The sequence below is a fragment of the Chroicocephalus ridibundus genome, chromosome 12, assembly GCF_963924245.1.
Source record: "Chroicocephalus ridibundus chromosome 12, bChrRid1.1, whole genome shotgun sequence".
In the NCBI taxonomy this organism is placed as follows: Eukaryota; Metazoa; Chordata; class Aves; order Charadriiformes; family Laridae; genus Chroicocephalus; species Chroicocephalus ridibundus.
Genome location: NC_086295.1, coordinates 2772224 through 2793333, shown reverse-complemented (window position 1 = coordinate 2793333; position 21110 = coordinate 2772224). Strand labels below are relative to the sequence as shown.

The 21110-nt window shown below is 51.9% G+C and overlaps 1 long non-coding RNA gene across 6 annotated transcripts in view; it reads right to left on the bottom strand.

Moving 5' to 3' along the window:
• Positions 1 to 10498, bottom strand: part of LOC134522499 (uncharacterized) — a 28700-nt gene extending 18202 nt beyond the window's left edge. For 3 of the 6 annotated variants that reach the window (XR_010073066.1, XR_010073068.1, XR_010073069.1), the window contains exons 1-3: positions 10147 to 10498; positions 9822 to 9980; positions 6543 to 6629 (exon numbers count right to left, since the gene is read on the bottom strand). This is a non-coding gene — a long non-coding RNA (uncharacterized LOC134522499). The remainder of the gene's footprint in view (positions 1 to 6542; positions 6630 to 9821; positions 9981 to 10146) is intronic. The other 3 variants (XR_010073070.1, XR_010073067.1, XR_010073071.1) reach the window with 1 other exon arrangement.
• Between the last annotated feature and the right edge of the window lie 10612 nt (positions 10499 to 21110).

Genomic DNA, 21110 nt, shown 5'->3' with positions numbered 1-21110 from the left:
AAAACCTCTGGCTATTAAATTCCGCTTTGTTCAAGACATATCTGTGTCTGAAAGCCTTCCCCTGGCACACAGGGATACAGGATATCCGCCTCTGCTCCTCCACGCGGACTGCTGTGCAAAAATACAAACTCAGGCAGGGGTGCCCGCTGATGCTGCTCAAACAGCGCAAGTGAAAACGCCTTCAGAGCACCACGGGCGAGCAGCGGGCAGGAGGCGGCAGCCGACGGGGACGCTGCTCCCGCACATGCAGGTACCCCGAGGTGCTCCCGGCCGGGCACGGGGATGTCCGGGCCAGCCTGGGGCCACCCTGGCACTACTGGCATTGCATACACTGGGCCGTACGGTGCCCAGACGGGCGACCAGCACCCGTGAGGCAGCGAGCAGCCCCAGCGGCTGGAGCATCTCGTGGAGCCCATCGCCTGGCTGTCTCCTGCTCGGGTACCACGGCCCCGCGGGGTCCCGGGTGAGGTCCAGCCTCCCACCCTGCACCCGCTCGGAGGCGTTGGGGCGGCCAGAGAAGTCTCTGCATTTTGGCACAAGAGCAGAGAGGGCACAGTCCAGCCAGGCCATGCCATCTCCCCAAAACACGTGCCAGCATCCCTGTGCAAGCCAAGACCAGAGCAGGGAAGTCCTTACAAACCCAGGACAAGCTTCTCCTTGGGCAGTCACATCAACTTGCCTTGGCCTCCTCCAGCCTTAGCCTCCCCGCGCAAGGAACAGAACCACACAGAATCACAGAATGGTTTGGGCTGGAAGGGACCTTAAAGAACATCTAGTTCCACCCCCCTGCCCTGGGCAGGGACACCTCCCACCAGCCCAGGTTGCTCCAAGCCCCGTCCAACCTGGCCTTGAACCCCTCCAGGGATGGGGCAGCCACAGCTTCTCTGGGCAACCTGGGCCAGGGGCTCACCCCCCTCACAGCAAAGAATTTCTTCCCAATATCTCATCTAAATCTCCCCTCTTTCAGGTTAAAACCGTTCCCCCTCATCCCATGGCTCCCCTCCCTGATCCAGAGTCCCTCCCCATCCTCCTGTAGGCCCCCTGTAGGGACTGGAAGGGGCTGGAAGGTCTCCCCGGAGCCTTCTCTTCTCCAGGCTGAACCTCCCCAGCTCTCCCAGCCTGTCCCCACAGCAGAGGGGCTCCAGCCCACGGCTACAACAACTCCGGGGCGAGCACCTACTCTGCCCCTGGGGGAAACTGAGGTAGGGGAGCGACACGACCCAACTGCAAGCCCAGCAAGCCAGCCTCCGCTCCCATCCTTGGAGCACTGGGCTGCTCTCAGCGTGACCCCCGCCATCCCAACGGGAAAACATCTCGCCCGCTTGGCCGAGGTCAAGAGCAACTCCAGCGTCAAGCGGCAAACATTAAACCTAACATCTTCTCTGGGAGCGTATCGCAAGCGCGGTGCTTAAATCAGCCCCGGGCTTTCAGGGGAGGGATCGGAGCCGAGGAGCGAGGATATTTCTCTTGCGAGGAACACGCCACCCCCTCGCCCACAGTCACTGCTAAGTGCAAGATGTGGTGAAAGTCTTTAAAAATAGATATATTCCCAAGCAATTCATGCCGCTTGCATCTGGCAGGGCAAACCTAGCATGGGAGCTCTCTCTCCCCGACGGGAAAAAAAAAAAAAAAAAAGCTCATTAGCAGCTTGAGGCTCATGCAACCTTGACTCTCTCCTCCTCTCTTCAGGGCCTTTCTCTTCTTCTTGGCCTAAACCGGCCCTGGGAAGCGGAGGGGAAGCCCTGCCCAGCCGGGCTGGTGTCAAAGGCAGGGAAAGATACTGCAGTGCAGTGCTGATCGCTTCTGCAATCGGACGTGCAGGCTGGCCCGAGTGCTGAGTCAGCACAATTTCTTTTTTGATTGGTTGATCTGAGTAACGTACTTTCAATGTATGCTAAAGGGGCACCAATTAATACTTTTTTTTTTTTTCCTCCTACCCCCCCCTCCCCTCCCTCCCCGCCCCGCCGCCTTTCCCCACCTTTCCAACTGGCTTCGAATCGAACGCGCCAGGCTCACCCCCAAAGTCACTCTCTGGTCCTAAATATTCTGAGCCTCTTTCGTTTTTAATTTAGGGCATTAAAAAAAAAAATAAAAAAATAAGAAAAAATTTGCAATCTAAGCGATGCTCACTTTGATCGACTTGTGCTGCTGCAGCTAAAATATCTGTCCTGCAGGTCAATCTAATCATGCTTAATAGCAGTTTATTCTTCAACGCAACATTTTTCACGTTGGGTCGACAGTTTTAAATGAGATTGCTGATGCACCCCTTTACTAATGCTTTTACCGGGGCCAGCACATCCCTTGAAATACTTGTGCAATAAAATGCTTTATTGCTCTTGATGAATGCACTATTAAACTTGATTGCAAACATGCCCCCCCTCTTTTTTTTGTTTTGTTTTGGGTTTTTTTTTTTTTCAAAAGAGGGTGCTGGAATTTCTGGGACCACCTGTCTTCCACTATTAAGTCATAGTAACAACGGTAATAATAGATCATCGACATAACCAATGCACAAAACTAAAAAAAAAAAAAAAAAGACAACTTGCGTAGGAAAACCGCATGGTAAAATTTGTCCCTGTGCTCTCATGTGCACGTGCAAAATATCCATCTTACACCCGCCGGTAGTTCCGCTTATATACGGAGAATTCATCTTGAGAACGGCTGGGTTTTGTGAGGCATAGAATAGAAAAATTTAACTAATTTGGTCCACTGGATTTATGGCTTTTATGATTCTCAAAGCTCCTGTTCCCGCGCCCGGCACCGCCCGGCGCTCGGTGGGCAGGACGGATGGGCGCAGCCGAGCACCCCCGCGCTGCGGCACGCAACGGGTCCAGCGCCGGCGCTCAGCCGGGGAGACGCTCACTGGTTTCTAACGAGCGAAAGAGAAGTGGCTTCATTTTAGCTACCAAGCGGAGCGGTCCCGGAGCAACACAACGGTCGCAGGTTTAATCCAAAGAGGTGTAAAAGGGAGGAGGAGCTGCCAGCGAGCAGGAGAACGGCGCCAACCGGTTGGTGAAGGCCTGCAGCCATCGTCTGCTTCCATCGATGCCAACAGCGAGGGGCTGCCCTGGCTCTGGGGGGGCCACACACAGACACCCCACCGCGTTTTTAACACCATGAAGCCCCCAGGACATATGCCACGGCGAAGCCTCCCCTGCCACCTCCGCTCCCACGCTGCGAGACAGCGCTCGGAATTATAGCTTTGAAAATATTTACATAAAAAATAAATCTGAGCACTTAGTGACTTCCTAAAGCTAACAATTCCATGTGATTAACAAGCGTATTAATTCAGAGAGGGGGGGAAGGAGATAAAAATTGCATTAGGAATGCAGGTACCTACTGTAAATCAGACCACGAGCATTTCTGCGAGAGCAACGCGTAGTGGCACAGGAGTTTTAGTAAAACCTGCTCTCAGGAGAGAAAGAAAGAAAGAAAGGGAAGAAAAGAGAGAGAGAAAGGAAGGAAGGAAGGAAGGAAGGAAGGAAGGAAGGAAGGAAGGAAGGAAGGAAGGAAGGAAGGAAGGAAGGAAGGAAGGGAGGGAGGGAGGGAGGGAGGGAAGAAAGGAGAGAGAGAAAGAGAAAAGGAGAGAAAAGAAGAAAGAGAGAAAAGAAGAATGCGAAAAGAGGAGAAAGAGAAAAGAGAAGAGAGAAAAGAGAAGAGAGAAAAGAGAAGAGAGAAAAGAGAAAGAAAAAATAAGAAAAAAAGAAAAAAGAAAAAAGAAGAAAAAAGAAAAATAAAAAAATAAGAAAAAAGAAAGAAAAAAGGAAGAAGAAAGAAGAAAGAAAGAAGAAGAAAAAGAAAAAGAATAAGAAAAAGAAAAAGAAAAAAGAATAAGAAAAAGAAAAAAGAAAAAAGAAAAAGAAAAAAAAAGAAAAAAGAAAAAAGAAAAAAGAAAAAAAAAGAAGGCAGGAAAGAAAAGAAGAAGGAAAAGGAGAAGAGGTGGAGCAGAGTCAGCAAGGAAAGGAGGGAAATACTATATATAAATTATAGATAACATATAATTTTATGTAATAGCCAGAATGGTGCGAATTGTCCTCATTTTTCATCCAGAGACCCAAGCTAACACAGGAGACTTACAATGGAGCGAAACTGCAGCCCCGCTTGGGCACCGGCGCTTTCCTGCTCGGGCTCAGCTCGTTTCCCCGCACCCACCAGCTCCCTGTTTAAATCTGACCCCAAATGGGGCTGGACCCCCCCAGGACCCCCCAGCGGCTCAGCCCAGGGGACACCGTGTCCCTGCAGTGAGTCCCTGATGACCTGGCCATGGACCACCAGGAAAGCCCCGGCTTCGCGGGGCCCGGCATAACCAGAGCATCCTAAAATGCCAAGGGGATGATGTACAAATCATCCACCCTCCAGCCCAAACCCGGCCTTCCCAAAGCCACCTGGCAAAGAACAGGCTCCTCCCATGCTCGGAAGGGGCTCAGCGCTTCCCACGCCTCCGTCAGCCACGGTATTTACTTCAACAAAAAAAGAAAAAAAGCATTTAATAAAGCCCACCGAATTCCATAGGTAGGAAATCTCCCCGTTAGCCCAGCCTGCCTTTTCTAACCCGCTATTCACGAGCTTACAGTTAAATCCCCTCTGGCGTACGTGTAACAAGTGACGTCCGCGCTCGCCGTGAATAGAGCCGGATAAAGACTCCGCAGAATCTGAACTCCCGGTCTGGCCCGCTCCCCGGGCCCGGGAGAGGATGCTGCGAGGGCTGAGACCGGGTGAAGCTCGGCACGGGATGCTCAGGCATCCCACCCACCGGGGCGATGCCCGGGGAGCCCCTTAGCCCAGCCGAGAGGGGTGCTGCGATGGCGGGGAAATCACTCCAAAGCCAAACGCTGCTGCCAGTGGCCCTGCGGAGACGGGGAGGGGAGTTTGGAGAGCGGCTTCGTGAGGAGTTGGGCTTCGCCCGTCGTTCCAGGCGTGAAGATTTTGGGGGCCGAAAGCTTGAAACCCTCGGCTCCCGCCCAGGCAGAACGTTAAACTGGTGTTTCAACCCAGTTCCTTTCAACTTGCCTCATCCTGGTAGGATCCTGGAAAAACAGCCCACTATTTTACGTCGGAAAATGTTAAAAAGGGAAAGCGAAAACCAGTGAAGGCTTCCAGAATTAAAGGAGCTAATTTTCTTATATTCCTTTGGGGAAATAAGGCCCCTATAATGAGAGCACTCCTCGGGCTCCAGCTGGGATGGATGGCTCGTCACACCGACAGGGAAGATCTCCTCCTTGCCAGTTTTAAGCCCAAAAAGTTTTAACGTGGGAAAGAGTCGAGAAGCGGCGCTTGCACGTTAATTTCAAGCTAAAACACTGCACGCCCAAATCCCAACTCTTGTATCCTTTTTCTCCCTCTTCTTCTCCCCCCCCGCCCCCATCTCCTTTTGTCTTTCCCAGATTTAAAGCGCAGCCAGCTCTGTTTGCTACCTAGCCTTATTTTGTGGGGGAAAAAGGGTTGAGGGAGAGGCAGGAAAAAGGAGTGATTGGCCTGCATCCCTGTGAAAACCCTGGAGTGGACAGCCAGCTTTCCTCTGGCATCGCCTTTCAAAGCCCATGCCGCAGTCAGCATATTGAATATTTAATGTCCTGATGAGCATTTCCACCTGCTGACACAGGCAAAGTGACAGAACAATACACGCGCTGGAACAAGATCATCAATTGACTCCCCAGTCGGTCTGCCAGGTCAGGCAGTTAAAAAAAAAAAATTAAAAAAAAAATAAAAATCAAAATAATCTGTCTGTCTTTCTCCCCTGCTTTTGCCCGGGGTCACACATTGCTCCTCTGAGAAGGGTTCCCACCTGAAATACATACTTCTTTACATTCCATAGCTTGCCAGGTCCATATGGGCATATAAAGAAGTATGTCTCTCAAGCAGGTAGTTTCAATATGCGCATTTATATGGTCACGGGAGGAAAAAAAATAACGCTGATTTACAATTTACATCCTGAGAGTGAGTTACGGCTCCGGTCCTCCTGCCCAGCCCGTGTGCACACACACACCCCCCCGGCTCCCGCTCCCCGCCGGAATCCCGGGCTTTGCCCTCGGCAGGTGATGGATTTTGGTCCCTGGGAAGAGGATGGGGATAATTCACCGGACACAAGGCGGCAGCGGGGCCGGTGCCTGCCCTGGAGGGGGCTCTTTGTCACGTAAACGGCACAGAGTAAAAGCCAACCTCCCACTCCACCTAAAAAAGTAGGTGTTTCTTTCGAAACCATAAACTTCCAGCAATTATAAAGACCAAAATGTGGTTTAGTGCAAGGGATCTGCTTCATACGCAGAGATACACAATTTTAGACAAAAGCCGTGGCGGGGAGGGGGGGGCGGGGGGGGGGAGTTAAGTATATATTATTTCCCAATTGCCTCCATCCTGCAATTTGGAAGCGAAAAGCCAATTTGTTTGCAGAAAGGCAAAAACCAAACGGCCAGCCGCCGGTTTACAAACCGACACCGGGAAGGACTGCTCCATTTGCCAGAGTACAAAAACTCATCAGCCCCAGCCAAGCGATTGCTTTCATCAGTGAGTAGAGATTAAAGCAGAGGAAGAAGAAAGCGTCTTACCTAGTGAATCCAGTGATTTTTCCTCTGCTGGTCACTGTGAGTGAGACGCTACCTCGCAGACAAGCGAACCCCCAAAGACAGCAGATGCTTTTTAGGGCGTTCAGGGTATTTAAAACAAAAAAAAAAAACAAACAAAAAAATAAAATCAAAAAATTAAAAATCGCTTCTAATAACTCATCCGGTTGAGCTCCACGCCAGCTGAGGGGGTTTGGGGGGAAGCCACCCGCAGATGTGCAACACAAAAGGCAGCCCAAGCGATGTGCCGGCGGCTGGGGCCGAAGTCTTTCCCAGTTACTCCCGCAGCCCCCGCGCGCTTCTGCACCCGTGGGGCTCGGCTCCCCCCTCCGCTCGCCTCCCCGCAGCCACGCCGGCCTTTAAAGCTCCCCGGACAATGTGGGATGAGCGACCGGGCTGGAAACGCCAGCCGGGGTTGAACGGGAGACTCTAATGGGCAGGATTTAGGCAGGGAGCGCCGGCGGAGGTCAGGCCGGGCGCTGCCTGCACGCTGCCTGCACGCTGCCTGCACGCTGCCTGCGCGCTCACCTGCGCCCGCCGCCCCTCGCCCCGCCGCCGCCCGATCGATACCAATTTACAGGCAAATGCGGAATGGCTGCCTGCGCGTTAATGAATTTTACCGCTTCTCCCGGTCTCCTAATGAACCCTTTAAAGAGGGTTTAAGTAAACTTAGCAAGTGGCAAACTAAGCGCTTTGGAATACCTAATTGCATCGACGCTTTCCCACTGCTTTTTTGAAATATCGCTGCCAGCTGGGGAGTAAATATTTCCCCGCTCCCCATGGACTTCCAGCACCGCCGAGAAGCAAAGGCCGCGCAGAGCCGGGGGGTATATCCCCCGTGCTCACCCCCCAGCCCCCCAAATGGCTTTACACCACTCACATCACGCCGGCCCTGGCTCCGAGCCGCTCCCCTCCCCGTTCCCCGAGTTTGTTGGCCCTTTCCACCATCGTTATTTGTCTCATTTCCAGGCAAATTTCAACCTTTAGTTCGGATTGAGGGGAAGAGAGATGGAGCTGTGGCACCACTGTAATGCATGACTGCAGTGAAATTAAGGCGAAGGGGGAGCTGAGGAGTGGGAGGGAAAAGTCTGAGCGCTTCAGCTTCAAAAAAAACCACCACCCAACAAAACCCCAAGTGCTGGTGGGGGGGCTCTGCACAGCCGAGGCACTCCATGGTATTGAATTTCCTTCTGACCGACAACAGCAGGACGGCTACTGGACTTCTTGGACCATTAAACATCTGCAGCTCATACCCAATTTGCGATCTTTAAATGCGTTTGACACAGGCTGTCCCGAACGGGCCCCAACTTCTGCAGACGAGCGGGACAGCGGCTGCCGGCCGCAGCAGAGAGCACTACGTGAGAGCTAAAAAAAATGACCTTTTAAATCCTCACTAAGACTGAAAACAAAGACACAACCTCGGCAGCAAAGTTCATCCTGGGGATTTAAATTTGCTTTGAGGCTCGGCGTGGAAGCTCACGCTTTCCAGGGCTGTGCCTTTCGGTGGAGGAGCAGATAAAATGTGTGATGGTGCTTTTAATGGTGACACCAGAGGCACCCTGTGGTTCCTGTCCTGCAGCTGCCACCAGCAGCAAGGGGTGGTGGGTGAGCGTCACCCAACGTCCTCCACCCCCCTGGGCTCCCTGAGCTTCTGGGCTCGCTCCAAGCGGCAGAACATGCGCAATCAAACTGGGGCTGTTCTGGGGAGAAAAATGGATGGAGACCTGGAGAGTGCAGAGGCCAGGGGGCAAAAAAAAAAAAAAAAAAAAAGGGGAAGGGAAGGGAAGAGGTGGAAGGAGAAGGAGGGTGGTGGGAGGGATGGACAGCAAGGTGCTGTACATGGTAGCAAGGTGCTGTACATGGTGCCCCTGCTCTGCCCCAGGCTCGAGGGGCTGCTCGTGTCCAGGTGGCAAAGTCGAGCTGGAGCTGTGCAGCACAAAACTTTGGGGACTTTGGAGGCAGCCCATGTTTAGGGCTGGGGCCGGTGAGGGGAGAGGCCAGCGGGGCCGAGGCAGAGGCCAGCGCTGGCCCCACGGCAGAGGGGCCGGACACGGGGCTCAGTCCTTGGGAGACACAGACACCACCATCCGCCCCAGAGAGACCCAGCAATTAAACCGACAGCACAAACCAGGGATTTCTGCCTATACAATCACACACGATTGCCGAGTGTAGACTCTCTCCGGCACAGAGACACACATACACCCGTACTCCAAACCCAGCCTGGCGACGCGCTGTATCTGGATGATATGTTACACCTGCTTTTACATACCCAGGTATAAAGATGTGTAAAATATACACATGCATGCTACAAAACGTCCCGAAATGCGCATGCAGGTGTGTATGTAGCACAGTATCCACCTCACAATACCGATATCTATACGTTCCTGTGACTAGGTATCACTGCTAACATATAAAATATAACGCCCATAGTCAACTCCGAGCTGCAGAAGCAATAACAGTCAGTCGAGGTATGAAGTGTAACCTGAATTCCAAACCCTTGCAGGGAAAACCTAACTTCTCCTCCTCATAGTCCCTTTCCCATCGTCCACAAACCATGCGACTGTAATTAACGCTCATTCCTCGGCATTTTAACAGTTAATCACCGCAGCACTGAGATCATTGCAAGTTAGGCTAAGTTTAACCACATTTCACCTTTCTGCTCTGGCTGGTATTAGCTCATAGCACTAGTTTGTTGCAAATAAATAAATAAAGCCCCAATCCCCCCAGGTGTCATTAGCCAGCCTGTGTCTGAATTAGGCATTTAAAGGCCGGTTTAACCTTGCAGAACGGTTGCATGTCAAAGTTCTAACATTTCAGTTCAGATTATTCTAGTGCACTGCTTGCTCTGCAGTTTGTTAGGGCTTTTTTTTTTTTTTTTAGTTTTTTTTTTTTTCAAATGCGGAGTATGCCACAGCAGAACAAAAAAAAGAAGGGGGGGGGGGGGGAGAAGGTCTCCTAACCCAGCCACAGATTAAACACACACCCAGCGCATCCCCGCACAGACACACGCAGGCGGCACACACACACACACACACACACACACATATCCACACACACATACACGTTTGCAGGATGCAAAAGCCCACATTTAAGTCCCCGGGTAAGTTGGATGGGCACTCGGTCCTGCACTGGCCAGAAAAAGTGTTTAAAAACAAGCTGAGCCGGTAGCGGTTAAAGGCAAGGCAGGGAGCAGAAGAAGGGAAAGGCGGGGGGGGGGGAGGGGGGAGAGAAAAAAGAAAAAAAAAAAAAAAAAGAGAGACATACCAGTTAGGAGCTTCTGTTGCAGCAGAGGACTCACCAGAGCACTAGCTGAAAGCTGAATCAGCTTTCGAGAGTTAGGGATGCATAGAGGAGGGTCATGGAATCACAAGGTAATAATGCGCTTCATGCTGCAGCCGTCAGCCTTCTCCTTATAGCCAATCTCTAATGCAGGAAGGGAAAAAGAGAGCAGGCCCAGGAACGGGTATTAGTCCTCACTTGGAGGAAAAAAAAAAAAAAAAAAAAAAAAAAAAATTTTGAAAAAAAAAAAATAAAAAAAAAAAAAAACCCAACCCATCAGGCAAACCCTCCCCTCCCCATCCACCCTTACCTCGCCCCCTCCACCCAGCACCGCTACAACTCCGTCCCCGCTGCTGCAGCGCGGCTCGGCGGGGGATGGCGCGGCGGGGGGGGCGGGCGGCAGCGCGGTACAGCGGGGGATGGAGCCGGGGCGCGGGGCGGGGGGGGGGGGGGGGAGAGAGGGGGAGCGGGGCTCCGGGCGGCGCTGCCGCCGGCCAGGCGGGGGTTAAGGAGAAGCCACCTCGCCCCCCCGGATTGCAGCGCACCTTGATGCAAAGGGCTGCGCCTGCAGAAGTGCCTGCGCACCCCACCCCCCCCATCCTCCTCCTCCTCCCTCGGGGGGTCAGCCCGGGCGGGGGGTCAGGATGTGGGGATGATGGGGGGGGGGGATGCACACCCATACCCGGGGCGGGGGGGGAGGGGGGGCTGGCGGAGGGGAGGGGGGAGCGCTGGTCAGGAAGCGAGTCCACCTTTCCAGCGCTTATATCCCCAGCGAAGCATCCCAACCACGCCGGCCGCGGCCCCGCGCTCCCCTCCCTGACCATATTTAGTCAACCACGGCAAAAAATAGCCCGTCAGCTGGAGCCTGCGAGCGGTATTTGGAGTTCCAGCGCTCCTCGCAGCCCATTGACTACTGGTCCTGCGGGGTCCTGACTCTGCCTTTTTTTTTTTTTTTTTTTTTTTTTTTCCTTTTTCCTTTCCTTACCCCTCCGCTATTTTTAGCCAGGCCAAATAAAGAGGGAGCTCATCTTACTCTACTCGCCGCTGGCCCGAGGTTGCGCGGGGCCCTGCTATGTTTGGTAAGCGCCGGCGTTGGGAGATATGGAGCGGAGACCTTGTCTGTACCACAAGACCTTTGGCTCCCTCCCTTATTTATTCTTTTCCTCTCCTTTTCTTCCTTTCGTTTGTATTTGTTCCTCTGGTAGAAATTCCTCTTTCCTGCTAGAAAAGTATCCAGGCGAGAAGGTGGGGAAAAAGCTCAAGGGAGCTTTCACCTTACAGAGGGAAGAGCCGGGATTCAAAGACCTCATGCTGGGGCCAAGTCCCTCACCACAAGGTCCTGGGCACCCCGCTGTCCGGCCGTGTTGTCCTCTTGTGTCTCCAGCTGGGTGCTGGGAAGGCGTTGGACCTTCTGCCCTACATGGGGAGTACCGGGGAGCCCCATCGCCAGCCAGGGAAACCCCTCCTGCCATGGTGGGTTAATGTGGGTCACCAACACAGCGGTGCCTCCTGGGCCTGGAGGTCGTGGCAGCTTTCCAGCCTCCAAAGCTTCACCCAGCAGAACCGAGGAGGGGCAACTGGGGCAGCACAGGCACTGCCCTTGGCTTGCACCCGGAGAAGCAGGTGAACATCTCTAGAAACTTGTGTTGGACGTGGCTTCAAAGTAAAAATGTCCAGGACAGCCTAAGGAGGTCACCTTGGGAGAGCAGAAAAACGGTGACAAACACGGCATTGGCCGCATTCAGTCAATCTGTCCCACTTGTTTGCAGCAAACCCCCATCCTGGAGCACCTCCTGAATCCAGCGTCCCCCCTGCTCTCCCCACACCAGGTCTCTACACTGTGCCACCTCACCGAGGCTCTCCCAGGAGGACCACGACACATCCTCATACCCCAAGGGCATCTCACACTGCTGACGGACCCTGCCATGGGCAGGCTTTGGGGGATCGGAGCTGGAGGGATCCACATCTGCCAACGCGTGCTTGGGTGGTGGTGGCTGGATGTGGAGCTGGGGTGGGAAGTTTGCATGAACCCCAATGAGGTGCCCAACACCCTCTACTCCCATCAATGATCATTGAGCACGGAGCAACGTGTGACGGAGACACCCACCTGCCCACGGGGTCTGTGCACGGCTGCGCAGAGACCTGGCAGTGCTGATCCCAGCGGATACCTCCACTTAGGACATCCGTGTGAGACTGTCAGGCAACACTCGCCTGAGGTTGTCGTACTTCTTGGGAGCTGATAGCAAGTCAGCTAAGGATGGGAAGTGCCTGCAGGAACCACCCCACGGTGCCACGAGCTGGGAAGGGCTCCCAGGAGGTCCCAGCGGTGCTTCCCTGTGTCTGAGCTCCCCAGCTCCGAGGACGATGCCAGAAATAGCCGCTGACGCGTCTGCTCTCTGTCCTGGGCTGCTTTGGCTCTTTGTCCCAGCCGATGGCTCTCCTGAACCCGTGCTGGGAACTTGGATTTCCTTCTGCCCCCCCAGTCCCAAGGACAGGCTGTTCCACACCGTCACCAGTCAGATAACCCAGGACGGGGTGTGTGGCAGCAAACCCACGAAGTCTGGTGTCCCTGAGGTGCCAGAGCCATCTCTGCAGTGGCCACAACATAGAGCAGCCCTCAGGCAGGTCTGTCTGACCCCAAGGACCAAACCTGCCACCCCCCACGGGACTGGCAGTGGGGAGAGAGCCTGCAGGATTGCTTCTCCCCCCTCCCACTCCTCTGCCCCAACATGGTCCTTGTGACACCAGTGTCCCCTTTGCACCTTCAGCTCATTTCCCTGCAGAACAGCCGGGAATTCCCTGCAGAGTCATAACCCACATCCATTGTTTTTTTCTCCTTCTCTTTTTCACCACCACAGGGATGTCCAAGCTGCCCCCTCGGGCATCAGCCAGGACTTTCAATAAGTGAAGCCGTGGAAGCCCTTCTCCACCCTGGCTCACCCCAGGTCTTCCCAAATTCATCCCGGAAGGCCTTTACCCAAAATACCAGCTCAGCCAGCACAGGGGCAGACCGTTACCTGTTACCCTCTGGGGAGCAGCCTGGGGTTTTTGAGAACCCGAGTGCCAAAAGCGACAGGTTCTCGTGTTATTTTCTGCCCCATCCGAAATCACGGAGTCCCCGGGGGGAGCGGCTCCCTGTGCCCCAGCGGGACCCTGCTCGGCGGCAGGGAGCTGCGAGGAGCCGCTCGTTATCGCAGGCGCCATCGTGCCCTTCTTTGGATTGAGGGAGTCGTTATCACATCCCTGACAGGTTCCCCGGGGTTGAGAATCCATCCCGACACCAAGATATGTTGGGAACAGGAGCAAACTATAAACTGAGACGAACCAAGAGCAAATCTCTGAGACGTGAATTAAGAGATTGTTTAAAACCCAAACCCCCTTTTTGCACGCAGATTTCTCCCCTCCACTAATTGATTTACACCACGCTTGCCCTTGAGCTCTCAGGGACTAAAATATCTGCGTTCCTCTCCAAAATGCGTGGCATCTTTTTATCAGGACGTGGTCTGGAGCTTGCTCCATGCGCCAGTAACGCCGGGAGTTTGGCATGCGGAGAGTGCCGGGAGAGGTGGCTCCTGAATGTGCAACCACCACCGCCTGCTAGACTTCGTATATATATATATCGCTCTATTTGCATACACCCATAAATATATGCATATATACATGTATATGTGTGATAATGTGTATGCGTGCACGTAATAATTCTGCACTAAAGCTCCTTTAACCAAAGGAGCCTGAGGAAGACGCACGGCAGGCTGTAAAACTGCGCCGGTTCGAAACGCGATGTGAGAGATTGCAACACTCCAAACAAAACGCAAGATGTTACTTTAAAAGAAGCAGGCTTGGGCTTTTGAATTTATGTAACCTAAACTGATTTTGTCTGTTTGAAATTGTTGTTGCGTGTTGGGAATCTCAAAGAGGCGAGGAGCAAAGCTGCAGACGTTTCCTTTGGAGTCCAAGATTACAAGCCCCTCTACTTCTCCTTGCAGCTCTGAAGCTGTTAATGGTTTGCTTCATTTTATTAACAGCAGACAAGGAAAAAAAAAAAAATTTCCTCCTCGGAGCATGTGTGAGGTGACAAGTTGGATAATAACAGCTCCTTTGGAAGCTTTTATAGTACATTAGGCAAACATAGTGGATGTTTATAGACTTTTAAAAATGCTGATTATATAAAAATGCATTTATAGCCTTCTAAAATACCAAGCTACTGTGATATAAATATTTCTAATAATAAAAAACTAAAAATGCAGATTATTGACCCAATTAGAGCGTTTTTTAATATTGATTCCTGGTTTTCTTTGGGCCAAAATCTCATCTCGAACCAAAAGACTGGCCAGTGCCCTGTGAGAGGAGTCGGGTCACTCAGGTTCTCACACCCTGCAGAAGATGCTGCACTTCCCTGGGATGGAGCCAAACTGACCGCACCATCCACCCCCTTCACCCTCCCAGCACCCCCAAACACCTCCAGCTCGAGGGAGCTCCTGGAAAAGCCGGTTATGTCCCAGCAACCCGCTGGCCCAGCCGCCTGCCCACCACGCTGGTGGTGAGGAAGCTCTTGGTCACCCCGTGGTTGGTCTTCCTCCACTCTCCATAAGAACTTGTGTGAATAATTAATTTTTTTATTGGCACAGAAGCTGGAACGTGGCTCTATCCTGTTCCTGGCTGATAAGGTTGCTGGGGATGTGCCTTCTCTCTTTTTTTTGCCTCTTTTTCTTGTCTTTTTCGTACTTTTACCCGAAATTCCATCACTGGGTGGAATTAGCTTTTGCCAGCGGCAGTTGTCTCAACACAGATAAGTTCTTTCAAAAAATTAAGGTCTTGACAAATTGGCACATCCCTACCAAAAAACAAATACCCCAAACACCTAGTGAAAAGATGAGTTATTCTTTATTTTATAAAAGCAAATCTTTTCTTGGCTTTGTCTTTTATTAATGACTGGGAAAGGCCAGCTCTGGGCTTCGGAGCTGCCTGCGAAGTCCCCAAAGTCAGCGTGACATCTGTCCCTAACATCGCACCACTTTAACACCTGACGTACAGTTTGACCCAAAAGAAGGGTGTGTATTTCAGTTTCATCTCCCTGAAGGTAATTTTCTTCCTTTTGATAATTTAAGTTCATTTTTTTAAATCAACGGCACCTTTTTTGTGTGTGCAGGCCTCCATTAACTGAGAGCGTGCTCTCCATTAACGGAGCCCGTTGCAAAATGTGACGTGGCTTGAGACAATCCCAGCCCCGCTGGCGAGGACGGACGGGGGGAAGCAGATGCCTGCGCCTCTCCCACCAGCTGAAAGCAGCCATTGCGTCACTGTTTTGCAACGTAACGGTGCTTAAAAACACGTCTCCCAGCTTCTCCCAGAGGCCAGCTCCAGCCTTTTCCACCGTATGCGGATATAACACGTCTGTGTGACATACGAGTCAGGCGGATATGATGCAAAAGGTGCTTTCTTCCCCCCCCTCCCTCCCCCCCAAGATTTCCTTTTTTGAGGACATTTCTGGCAGGAGAAAGAAAATCATAGAGTCATAGACTTGCCCAGGTTGGAAGGGACCTTTCAGATCATCCACTCCAACCATCAGCCTAACTCTGACAAAAACCGTCACTAAACCGTATCTCGAAGCACCACGTCTACCCGTCTTTTAAATACGTCCAGGGACAGTGCCTCAACCACTGCCCTGGGCAGCCTGTTCCAACGCTTAATAACCCTTTCAGCGTAAAATTTTGTCCTAATATCGAATCTAAACCTCCCCTGGAGCAACTTGAGGCCGTTTCCTCTTGTCCTATTGATACCGTAAAATTGTTTTCCAAACTAACGACAAACAGAAGCGGTGTTCATTGGTAGCACGCTGCGAACCCCCTTTCCCTCTCAAAATCCTGATGTGGGAGACGGCGTTGTGATGCTCTCCCTTTTTCAGTCGGGAAACAAAGGCAGGAGAAGCGGTTGCTTTGCCCGGGGAGCAGGGACACGGGCGGGGGGCGGCGGGGCAGCATCCTCCCGCGGAGCCCAGCCACCTCCGGGGCTTTATCAGCATCTCGCTGTTGGCGGATGAAACGGTGACATTAGAGATAACTTGGCCAATTACCCACCAGCTGCCTTGAGTTCATTCACATGTTGCGGGCTTTTTCCGTCCGGCGAGAGGTAAGGGTTGGGTTTTTCTTCGACTTTTTAGAAGTTGTGAAATACAGCCGTCGGATGCCATCGTAACGATGAAATACGGCTGTTTCACCGGCTGCCGGGGAGGTTTTCCCTACCTCCGTATGCACATATATGCAAAACCAGCACGTTGTTTCTGCAGTTGGCGTGTGTAATATAATGCCCTTTGTTTTGGAAGATATTTCTCCGAAGACACTAACCACCTCACCTCCAAACACAAATGTTTTTCAGTTATTAGAAGGCTTTTTTTCCTGCATTGTTGGAGCAATATTAACAACAGGCAAAAATGCAGCAGAAGGAAAGATTTTCATAGCAGTCTATCTGTTTAAGTATTTATAAAGCACCAATCTCTCAGGTGCCTGGCTCTTACCGAGGTTTTAAAAGATTATTATGCTATCATACTATAAAGGAAAGAACAAAGGACCGCTCATAAATTTAACCAAAACCCCCTGTATTTTCTAATCGGTGTGATCTCTCTGAAACCTGGGATCTTCTTTTGTGTCAGGGACATTTATGTCTTCTCCGATGTCCTTCCAACAATAAGCGTTCCAGCAATAGAGATCGCATTATATACTGTGGTTTTGTTTGTGGCAGAACAAAATTAAATGAGTACATAAATTACTCTGCTCCCGGAATAAAGAAACAAGCAAAAGAGCATTTTTTTCAAGTGGCTTTTTTCTTTTTTTTTTTTTTTCCTGATAGGATGAGTTAGATTTCCTGAAACCATGTGCAAATTAAAAAGTTCACAGTTCAGGCTTATTGTGAAAGCTAAATCTCAGCCTCCTTTTGAGAGGCGGCGTATTTAGGAAGACACATTTGGATTTCTATAAGAACTCGTAATTGGTTTCCCACATCTTCCTCGAGCGAGCACGCCTCCCGCTCCCTCCCAGATTAACGCTGGTGGTGCTTAACAGCAAAAAGGACACTCGTGGCTCGGTGCACGCTACAGAAATATCTCCTGATGACGGCGGAGCACTGCAGCGTTCCTCTGCCAAGACCCGTTACCTCGAATAACTCATACTCAAAATGCCCTGTGCCCCCCCAAAATGCAACACGCTGCGGGGTACCATCCTCAGAGAGGTTTGGAGGAGTAAGAAGAGCATCCTTGGAGGGATGAGGGCTTCGAAGGGACGCCAGCGGAGATGGTCCAAGATCCCTTGAGCACCTCCATCGAGCATGAACCTGCTCTCAGGTTTCTTATCAGGCTCCTCTGCAGACCTCAGGCCGGGAGTGCCTGTGGTCACCGCCGATGGCTGGCCAGAGCCAAGGCTGTACCAGACCGGTTTAGGAGCAGAGGAACTGGGGGAGGATGGGAGGGAAACCAGACCAGGAACTGAGACGGGAGAGACGCAGGCTGGTGGGAAAAACAAAGTGCTGGACGGGCTCCGCGCTTTCTTGCTCAAACCCATCTTTTCCGTGCGTACGGGATAAGGTAACAAGATGCATAATTTATTCCGCACAGAGAAAACAGCTGTTCAGAGGAAGTGCGGGAGTTTTTAGGCAACCATGCTCCGTTCCTGAGGAGTCCCATTTATGAACACTCCCCACTTCATTTCACCCCCTCCCTGCCTCTGGTTTCCCTACAGTTATCTCCCCATCGGGCTGTGCCGCGCGGATGCTTTGGGATCTCACTCAGTACTTACATAGAATCATAGAATCATAGAATCATAGAATCATAGGGTTGGAAGGGACCTCTGGAGATCATCTAGTCCAACCCCCCTGCCAGAGCAGGGTCACCTAGAGCAGGTTACCCAGGAACACGTCCAGGTGGGTTTTGAATGTCTCCAGAGATGGAGACTCCACCACCTCTCTGGGCAGCCTGTTCCAGTGCTCTGCCACCCTCAGGGTAAAGAAGTTCCTCCTCATGTTTAGGTGGAACTTCCTATGTTCCAGTTTGTGCCCATTGCCTCTTGTCCTGTCCCCGGGCACCACTGAAAAGAGCCTCGCCCCATCGTCCTGACACCCACCCTTTAAGTATTTATAAGCGTTGATAAGGTCACCCCTCAGACGTCTTTTTTCCAGACTGAAGAGACCCAAATCCCTCAGCCTTTCCTCATAAGAGAGGTGTTCCAGTCCCCTAATCATCCTCGTAGCCCTCCGCTGCACCCTTTCCAGCAGTTCCCTGTCCCTCTTGAACCGGGGAGCCCAGAACTGGACACAGTACTCCAGGTGCGGTCTCACCAAGGCAGAGTAGAGGGGGAGGATGACCTCCCTTGACCTGCTGGCCACGCTCCTCTTGATGCACCCCAGGATGCCATTGGCCTTCTTGGCCACAAGGGCACATTGCTGACTCATGGTCATCCTGTTGTCCACCAGGACTCCCAGGTCTCTTTCCACAGAGCTGCTCTCCAGCAGGTCAGCACCCAACCTGTACTGGTGCATGGGGTTGTTCCTCCCCAGGTGCAGCACCCTACACTTGCCCTTGTTGAACTTCATAAGGTTTCTCTCTGCCCAGATCTCCAACCTGTCCAGGTCTCTCTGTATGGCGGCACAGCCTTCCGGTGTGTCAGCCACCCCACCCAGCTTGGTGTCATCAGCAAACTTGCTGAGGGTGCACTCTATCCCCTCATCCAGGTCATTGATGAATATGTTGAACAGGACTGGACCCAGTACTGACCCCTGGGGAACACCACTCGTCACTGGTCTCCAACTAGACTCTGTGCCCCTAATCACAACCCTCTGAGCTCTATCTTTCAACCAGTTTTCTATCCACCCCACTGTCCATTCATCTAACCCACACTTCCTAAGCTTCCCTATGAGGATGCTGTGGGAGACCGTGTCAAACGCCTTGCTTAAGTCAAGGTAGACCACATCTACCGCCCTCCCCTCATCTATCCATCTAGTCACGCCATCGTAGAAGGCTATCAGGTTAGTCAGACATGATTTCCCCCTGGTGAATCCATGCTGAGTACTTCTGATAGCTTTCCTTTCCTCCACGCGCCTTGAGATGACACCCAGAACGAGCTGTTCCATCATCTTTCCAGGGATGGAGGTGAGGCTGACCGGCCTGTAGTTCCCCGGCTCCTCCTTCTTGCCTTTCTTGAAGACTGGAGTGACATTGGCTTTCCTCCAGTCCTCAGGCACCTCGCCTGTTCTCCAGGACTTTTCAAAGATGATGGAGAGCGGCCCAGCAATGACTTCCGCCAGCTCCCTCAGCACTCTCGGGTGCATCCCATCAGGGCCCATGGACTTGTGAATATCTAGATGATCTAATTGGTCCCTCACTCGCTCCTCCTCAACCCAAGGGAAGTCGTCTTCTTTCCCTGTTACTTTATTCAATGCCTGGGACTCCTGAGGGCTGGGCCGAGCAGAAAAGACCGAAGCAAAGAAGGCATTCAGTAACTCTGCCTTCTCCACATCCTCCGTCACCATGACTCCTGCCTCATTCAGCAGTGGGCCTACAACTTCCCTGGTCTTCCTTTTGCTTCCAATATACTTGTAGAAGCTCTTTTTGTTTTGCTTGATGTCCCTAGCCAGGTCTAATTCCAAGGCGGCCTTGGCTTTCCTTGTTTCATCCCTGCACGCTCTGGCTTTACTTCAATTCCCTGAAGTTGCCGGGACTGCCCGGGTTTAAGGGTCACCCCACCACCTTTATCTAATCCACGAGACTGTTGCTGAGTTTCTGACAAGGTCTGAGCCAAGGAAATCCTGCAGCACTGTGTCCAGGGTGTTAAAAACAAGCAACCCCGCTGAAGGCAGGGGCACCAGCGAGGCTCCGCTGCCGGCCTGGGAGCAGGCGAGACATCCTCCGAGGGACCTGTGCCAGCGGCTTTCTGCCCGATGCTCTGCCGAGCCAAGCCCTTGCTCAGATCAGCCACTCTCCGCAAGTCCACCTTTCCTACGGGGTCTGTGTCCTCCCCACCAGAACGTATTACAGAGGATTTGTGCTGCTGGATGGGGTCAACCTCATCCATAAGGTCAATATCTCCTCGTCTTTTGTCCAGGGCTGGGAATGAAACCGCGCCGCTTCCAGATACAGTGTCATTGGTGCAGAGATCCCAGCTCACCAGGGCTCGGAGCCGTCCTGGGAAGCACGGCACGTACCCTCAGCCCTTCTGCGGAATTTCTAAGCGGTCTGGAATTAACTGTTCTCCTGCAAGTAACTCACTAATAGACGTGATTAGCAATTAAGAAAAACATTATTGTCTGTCACATGGGATTGAGGAAGTATTCATTGCGAGCCTGTGCGTGACAGCAGTAGGAAAAGGGTCCAGGAAGGCTAAGAAAATACCGCTAAGACAATGTCAAGGAGGTTATCGTAGGCAAAGACTTAATGATGGGAGAGGAAGCCAACAAGATGATCCATGAAAGATAGTAACGAACAACAGTGCCAGCCAGCAGCGTGTGCACCGTGTTGCACTTACAGGAGAAGGTAATTTATCATCAGATATGGGTAAAAGTTCTTCTGAAGGATCCAAGAATCCTTTGGTAAGTCAGGAAAAAAATCAACGCAAAAAAATCAACGCAAAAAATTCAACGCAAAAAAGCTGTAAGCGAAGAAATGAGCAAAAATAATTTAGCAAAACAAGGTCCTCTGCACTCATTGCGATAGGCAGTTCAAAAATGCGCTGCTGTTCTTAATCTCTGCCTTGTGCAAAGCCTTCCACGCTGGTCTAAGATGTCTGAGGAGCTTTTAATGCAGTCCCTGCCCCTGCCAGACCTTCAACGGCAATTAGGCACCAACCCATGCAGACAGATAGGTGCTTGGTAACATTTCCAAAAGCACAAGCGGTGAATTGGATGCTTGCTTATAGCAAAGCACTTCTGAAATTCAGCTGAACTCCCTCCCATGTCTTAAGAGACCCGAGTACCTTTGGAAATCTGCTCCTTCCAGGCACGCTACTGTGCCTCCAGCTAAGCACAGTCTACCTGAACTAGTTGTGACCAAGCCAGCTCTGGAAGAGCCATGTCAGAGAGACCATGTTGAGAGATGGTCAGATGTCATCTAGATCACACCTAGACCCTGGTCAGGTATCTCCAGCTGGAGCTTTCCCAGGCTACCGGGACACAACAGCTTAATGGGAGCAATTTTGTGCTTGCTGCATTTCAAACCTATAGCCACGGCCTTAGTTCCTTTTCCCTAAAAAATGCAGTGCCAATCTAAGGGAAAGTAAATGGTATTTTTTCCTC